The sequence below is a fragment of the Uloborus diversus genome, unplaced genomic scaffold, assembly GCF_026930045.1.
Source record: "Uloborus diversus isolate 005 unplaced genomic scaffold, Udiv.v.3.1 scaffold_1175, whole genome shotgun sequence".
Taxonomy (NCBI): Eukaryota; Metazoa; Arthropoda; class Arachnida; order Araneae; family Uloboridae; genus Uloborus; species Uloborus diversus.
In genome coordinates, this window is record NW_026557849.1 from 37710 (window position 1) to 44477 (window position 6768).

The window sequence follows — 6768 nt, forward strand, 5'->3', positions numbered from 1 at the left end:
TACAATGAGTTATTCACAAATAAATGTGTTTCACAATCAAAATCCTGCACTTCTGCTAGCTTCATGGTTTGCATAACAGCTGCATTTTCAAGAGCCATCTGGTATTTTCTGTTGACTGTGAGTACTCATTTTCAATTTAAAAGCTTTGGAATAAGATGGAAAGATGAAAAACTGTTTCAAAATTTAATTTTCCTAACCATTTTTATTTTTGCAAAGCAAAACAGAGGGATTTTTCAAGCTTCAAAACCTATTGTTTACTTCTGAAAAGTAGTGCGGTTTATAGAGAATTGCGTTATACAGGTCGGCGTTATAACGGTCTTCTACTGTAGTACACTGCCGTGCTAAGCACAGATGTGGTATCTGCACATTTTATCAAAATTGAGTTATTGTCACCAGGTGGTCGTTAGTCATTTAATTTACTTGAATCTCAAGTTTTTTGGCGATTTGTGAACGCGAAATATTAAAAAAAAGCTTTAAGAAAAAAGTCGTAACTGCACAGTTTGCGAAGGCAATTTGAACGTAAGTGACAAGTACTAAGCCTTTAAAGTGGTATCTGCGCAGTTACCACTTTTTTAATTAGTCATTTGTATATACGACTTTTATACCTTAGTAAAGCAGCATATTTAATAACGTAACAGTTTATTGTAACACAGAATATTAAAATTAGTTTACCCTTGAATAGTTGATAATAAAAACTAATACAACTTTGCATAATTGTTAAAGTAAATATTCAGCTTTTTCTATTTAAATGGTTATTGAAAATGCAAATTCTAAAAATGAAATGCATGTAAAATATTCATATCTAATTCTTTCATGAAAAAAAGTTGAATAATTGATGCAGGTTGATAATAAAAACTAATACAACTTTGCATAATTGTTAAAGTAAATATTCAGCTTTTTCTATTTAAATGGTTATTGAAAATGCAAATTCTAAATATGAAATGCATGTAAAATATTCATATCTAATTCTTTCATGAAAAAAAGTTGAATAGTTGATACAGGTTGATAATAAAAACTAATACAACTTTGCATAATAGTTAAAGTAAATATTCAGCTTTTTCTATTTAAATGGTTATTGAAAATGCGAATTCTAAAAACTAAATGCTTGTAAAATATTCATATCTAATTCTTTCATGAAAAAAAGTTGAATAATTGATGCAGGTTGATAATAAAAACTAATACAACTTTGCATAATTGTTAAAGTAAATATTCAGCTTTTTCTATTTAAATGTTTATTGAAAATGCAAATTTTAAAAATGAAATGCATTTAAAATATTCATATCTAATTCTTTCATGCAAAAAAAAAAAAAAATCGCATTTCATTCTACGCACAGTAATATTTAAGTATCGTCTGCTGTCAAAATTATCTTCATGCTCGGTAAAAATGAATCTAGAAAATAAAACATTGTAAAAAAAACACATTCATTAAATATAAAAAACAGAAAATTGTTATGGATTACAGTTTCAACTGTCCGGAGTTTTGAAAACGGTATCTTTCAGAAGATAGGTTCTGTTACATTTGTATTAACGAAATAAAGCGAAACAGCCAAGTCCAAAGAAAGCAGATGTTTTCAGTATTATTTAATAATACATTGAGCACGTTTTGCTAAGCTATTTTTGTCGTATCTGTGCAGATACCCCTAAAAATGCCTAGTCATTGTCACTTACGGTGAAAACAGCTTAGTATATGAAAAGGTTTTGAGAAGAAAATGTGTCGTAACTGCATTTATTAATTTTAAATTAAGATTTTTACAAAAACACTCTCTTACGGTTGTTAGATAAGTTCAGGGGTAATTGTGAGTTCATCAAAAAATACCTGAAAGTTTCAAAGCGAGAACGGGGGGGAGGGGGGGGGGCTTATTACTTAAGTGCCCTTATTACTTAAGCCCTTAAGCCTTACTTTTACCTTACTTAAGCCTTACTTTTGCCCTCATTACTTAAGTTCACCTTTGCCATAGTATTAAATAGCTCTGAGTCAAAATAGGTGTGTGTACATTTGATTAAATTTTTAATGGGTTACAAAGTTACTTTTGAGCTGGTGTTATACAAATTATCTTGACATTTATTTGTCCATCTTAAGGGATAGGTGTCCATCTTAAGGCTCTTGCAGGTATATTTGACGAGTATTATATAATTTTAAAAAATTGCGGAGGCAGGGAGATAAAAGCATAACAAAAAAAAACCATAATTCCCGGCATTTTCGGACATCAAAATACCGGAAATAACGTCCGAAAATACCGGAAATTCGGTAAAATACCGGAACGCAATCACCCCTGTAAGTTATTTACGAAACAACAACTGCAAGTCGAGCATTTAATTAAGTCATAAATCAAAGAAAGGAGTTCAGTGGCGTAGCTAGACCCGACTTTTGGGGGGGGGGGGGGGTTACTTCTTTTATACATATATATATATATATATATATATATATATATATATAATCGCTTGGAATTTTTTCCTTTTCTTTTTTTTTCTTTCTCTTCTCTCTTCTTTTTCTCTTTTTTTTTTTTGAGACTAACTTTTCGGGGGGTGTTTTGTCCCCAAACCCCCCCCCTTAGCTACGCCCCTGAAGGAGTTGTTAAACTTTAATTATCAATTTCTCATTTTGAGCTCTACTGCAGATATTAAATCTGTGCTTAGCACGGCAGTACAGCAGAAATCCCCTCATTTAGTCTCTTATCGATAAGTGGGAAAAATTTATCCAAGCATTAAAATTTCAACAGATATGCCCAAAATTTCAAGAAACTATTAAGGGCTTTTGATGGATTTTCAGCAGGTCTCTAGGAGCGAAAACGTACTTTGATTCTGAAAAAAGGGGATCTTTACCATACTTGCCAAACTTTGAAGAAAAAAAAACAGGAGATTTTACTAGAGGTATATAGGTGATTCACCATCGACATATCCTCACTACAGAATTATTAAATTATGCTTTTAAATAACATGAATACTTTAAAGTGAAATGGGGATTTTTTTCAGATGTAAGCAAATTGGTAGTAGCAAGAAAAATATACTGCAAAAGAAGAAACTAAATAATAAGGAGTGAATTTGCTTAAAGTTTCGTACATTCTCCAGTCTCCACCAGAAAAGTAGCTACAAAAACTTAATTACTAAAATCCGAAAAAAAAAAAGGAAACCAATATATAATGAAAATACGAAATAAAATAAGTAGGTATAGGGTAGCACATGTTAAAATAACTTCAAATTTTCAAAATAATTAAAATATTTTCAAGATGCAAAAGGATTGAAATCTGCTGCAATTTTCGGCAAAGCACGTGCTTCGTTGAACATGCAATGTGAGAAAAGGGGCGCCATCTATTGAGAAGAAAGTGAAACTTTTTGATGATTGACTTGAAAATACTTAAAAAACAGGAGAAAATCGTAAAAAACGGGAAGATATTTTGCAGATATTTTTGCAGGGGATTTTTTGCAGATGTAAGCTTATTGGTAGCAGCAAGAAAAATATACTGCAAAGGAAAAACCAAATAATGAATTTGCTTAAAGTTTCGTGCATTCCTCGGTCCTCTACCAAAAAAGTAGCTACAAAAATTTAATTACTAAAATCCAAAAAAAAAAAAAAAATTTAAAAAATCAATATATAATGAAAATAAAATATAAAATAAGTAGGTATCAGGTAGCACATGTTAAAATATCTGCAAAACTATGAAAATAATTAAAATATTTTCAAGATGCAAAAGGATTGAAATCTGCTGCAATATTCGGCAAAGCATGTGCTTCGTTAAAAATACAATGAAGAAAGCTTCCAAAAAATTAATTTTTAACTAAAGGACTTATAAATTGGAAAAAAATCTTATTCCCTGACAGACTAGAAAAGAGCGGTATATATTGAGAAGAAAGTGAAACTTTTTGATGATTGACTGAAAAAACTCAAAAACAGGAGAAAATCGTAAAAAACGGGAAATCGGGAGATGGAAGCAAAAAAACGGGATTCCTCCCGTTAAAAACAGTAGAGTTGGGAAGTATGCTTTACCTCAATGTTTAAAGGTTAAAATTAGGGTGCACTGATACACTGGTAGTCATCAGCAAATTTTTACCGAGGAATACTGATACTTTTTTTTATTGAAATTACTTTTGCCATAGATATATTATTTGCCTTGACCCAACAAGTTTCAAATATTACTGTTGTGTGTCCCATTTAACTCAAAATTTAAAGCAACAACATATTCATTTCATTCTAAAGAAAAAATATAAATGAATACAAATTACAGGGGATTTTCAAAATAAAACTGAAACTTTGAAGGAAAAGGGGAACCAGATTATTTATTTTAAATTGAATTTTAGGGACTTGAAATTAAAAAAAATTACCAGTTTTGGGAGCCCTATTTTGAGCAAATCTAGCGGCAGTGAATAAAACGAAAAATAATTGCCAAGATTTAAAATGCTCCAAGTGCATACCTATAACAGAAAAGTACAAGCTTACATTTTGTAAATAAGTGAGCAAAAGAAATACCAAGAATAAATTTCTGCATTTAACTTGGAGGAGGGGGTTTCCGCCACGAACCATCGAAGTACATTTTTCAAAAAATGATATGTCGTATTCGGATTTCAAAAATTGGATCTAAAAAAACTCCTATGACGTTCAATCGAATCATGATACACAAAAACAAAATAAAAAACCGCTTTGTCGTATTTTATTTCAAACTAAAAAAAACATTTAAAACCAACTGCTTAAAAAATACTTCCGTAGGTATAGTGTGACCATGTAGAGTTGGCACCTGTCAATCATCTGTGACATAGGCAGAAAATAAAAGATGCCCAGCACTCTTAAGACTTCAGCAACATTTTGGGTTTTTTTTAGCAAATATTTAAAACCAGGGGTGATTGTGTGAGTTCATCAAAAAATACCTGAAAGTTTCAAAGCGAGAACGGGGGGGGGGGGGTAATCTTTGGCCCCTATTACTTAAGCACACCTTTGCCATAGTATTAAATAGTTCTGAGTCAAAATAGTGTGTGTACATTTGATTCAAATTTTAATGGGTTACAAAGTTACTTTTGAGCTGGTGTTATACAAATTATTTTGACAGTTGTCCATCTTAAGGCTCTTGCAGGTATATTTGATGAGTATTATATAATTTTTAAAAAATTGCGGAGGTAGGGAGATAAAAGCATAACAAAATAAAAAATATATAATTCCGGTATTTTCGGACATTAAATTACCGGAAATACGTCCGAAAATACCGGAAATTTGGTAAAATACCGAAACACAATCACCCCTGTTTATTTATAATCTGCAATATTTATTTTATTAGACTATTAATCTTTTTCAGTTGGGATTGCAGCTCATTTTTTGAATCAGCAAACAAAAAAAAAACTTCATTTCTAATTTATTGTTGACTGATTAAAGTCAGTTGATGTTTATTATTTTCACAAAGACTTGCCAACAGACTGCTCCTAGGGAGAGAAAGATTTAAATTTTCACAACAAAAAAAAAGCTCAACTTCTGAAGGTTAAAGTTAGGTGTGTACTGATTCATCGATCAGCTATTTTTTTTAATGATTAGCCAATTTTAACCAATTAACTGCCCCAAAAATTATGTTTTAGTTGAGACCACTTTGCCTAGCACAAGAAATAATGCCAAATGAATTTACGTCTACTAATAGTTTTAACTCTGAATTTTGATCAAACGTTTTCAAATAATCATAGAAGAGGTTTGAACAAATTTTTTGTTTTTATTTATTTTTTAGGGAAAAAAAATACAAATGAAACTATAAAAGGGAATTTTAGGGGGGGGGGAGGGGTCAGTTGGGAGATCTGTGAAGAATAAAAAACATAATTTCGATAGTAGATACAAAAGGTTTTCAGGAGTTGATTAAAAGAACACGTCTAATATGTCTTCGTTATGGTATTCCATCAGGGTTGCCACTCAATTTTGGAAAAAAAATTCCCTGTGTTTTCCCTGTATGAAAATAAAACATTACAAGCGAGCGAGCACTGATTATTTGGAAAAGAACATCTTGATAGTTTCACCACAGGGTAAAAAAACAAAACACAAATTTCTAAATAAATAAGGGAAAATAAATATGAATTCATAATAACTGAAATAATAGCATAGTGGTTGAATATATTCAACTTTTTATTCAAAAAAAAAAAAAAAAACTTCTCTTAGCCATGGACCGAAAAGTGTATAAGTGACCCAGAACAATGATTATTGACGACTCATTTCATACACTCTAAATTATCATGAAATTCAAGATTCTATTTTTATGATAAATATTTCAATATTTACTTTAAAAAAAAAAACTTTCAAGCAAAATTACCATTTTTTTATTTTACTTTATTTCTGAACTTGATTAATATTCTCATTATAATTATTACTATTTATTTAATTTTCAGTAGTTTATATATTTGGGAATTGATTTTCGTAACTTTAAGAAAAAAAGAAAAATTCCCCGTATTTTCCAGGTTTTTAAAGAAATTTTCGAAATTCCCTGGATTTTCCCTGTTTTTTTGTTGATTTTTGAATTTCCTGTGTTTTTCCCTGTTTCTTCAGGTTTCCCTGTGGCGTGGCAACCCTGTTCATAAAATAGAAGTGCTGCCAAAACTGCTTTCCATCCACAAAAAAGTTTAACCGAGTTCTACGTAGCAACTCCATTTCCTGATAATATCCCCTCTTCCTCCACCTAACTCCCCTCGACCAAAATGGACTCTTCCGAAAAGGGGCGTGGCAGAGCGCCGACTCTCGACGGTCACACTATATCGCCGAAACGAAGCTTCTGAATGGAATGACCTCGTAACGTAACAAAAAATATAAAC

At 31.0% G+C, this 6768-nt stretch overlaps 1 long non-coding RNA gene across 1 annotated transcript; it reads right to left on the reverse strand.

Annotated features, from left to right (window-relative positions):
* Positions 1–1344: 1344 nt before the first annotated feature.
* LOC129232344 (uncharacterized) lies at positions 1345–5005 on the reverse strand. The gene is made up of 2 exons (XR_008581338.1): positions 4926–5005; positions 1345–1947 (listed from the first exon to the last, which is right to left on the reverse strand). It is a non-coding gene; the product is annotated as an uncharacterized LOC129232344 (long non-coding RNA).
* Between the last annotated feature and the right edge of the window lie 1763 nt (positions 5006–6768).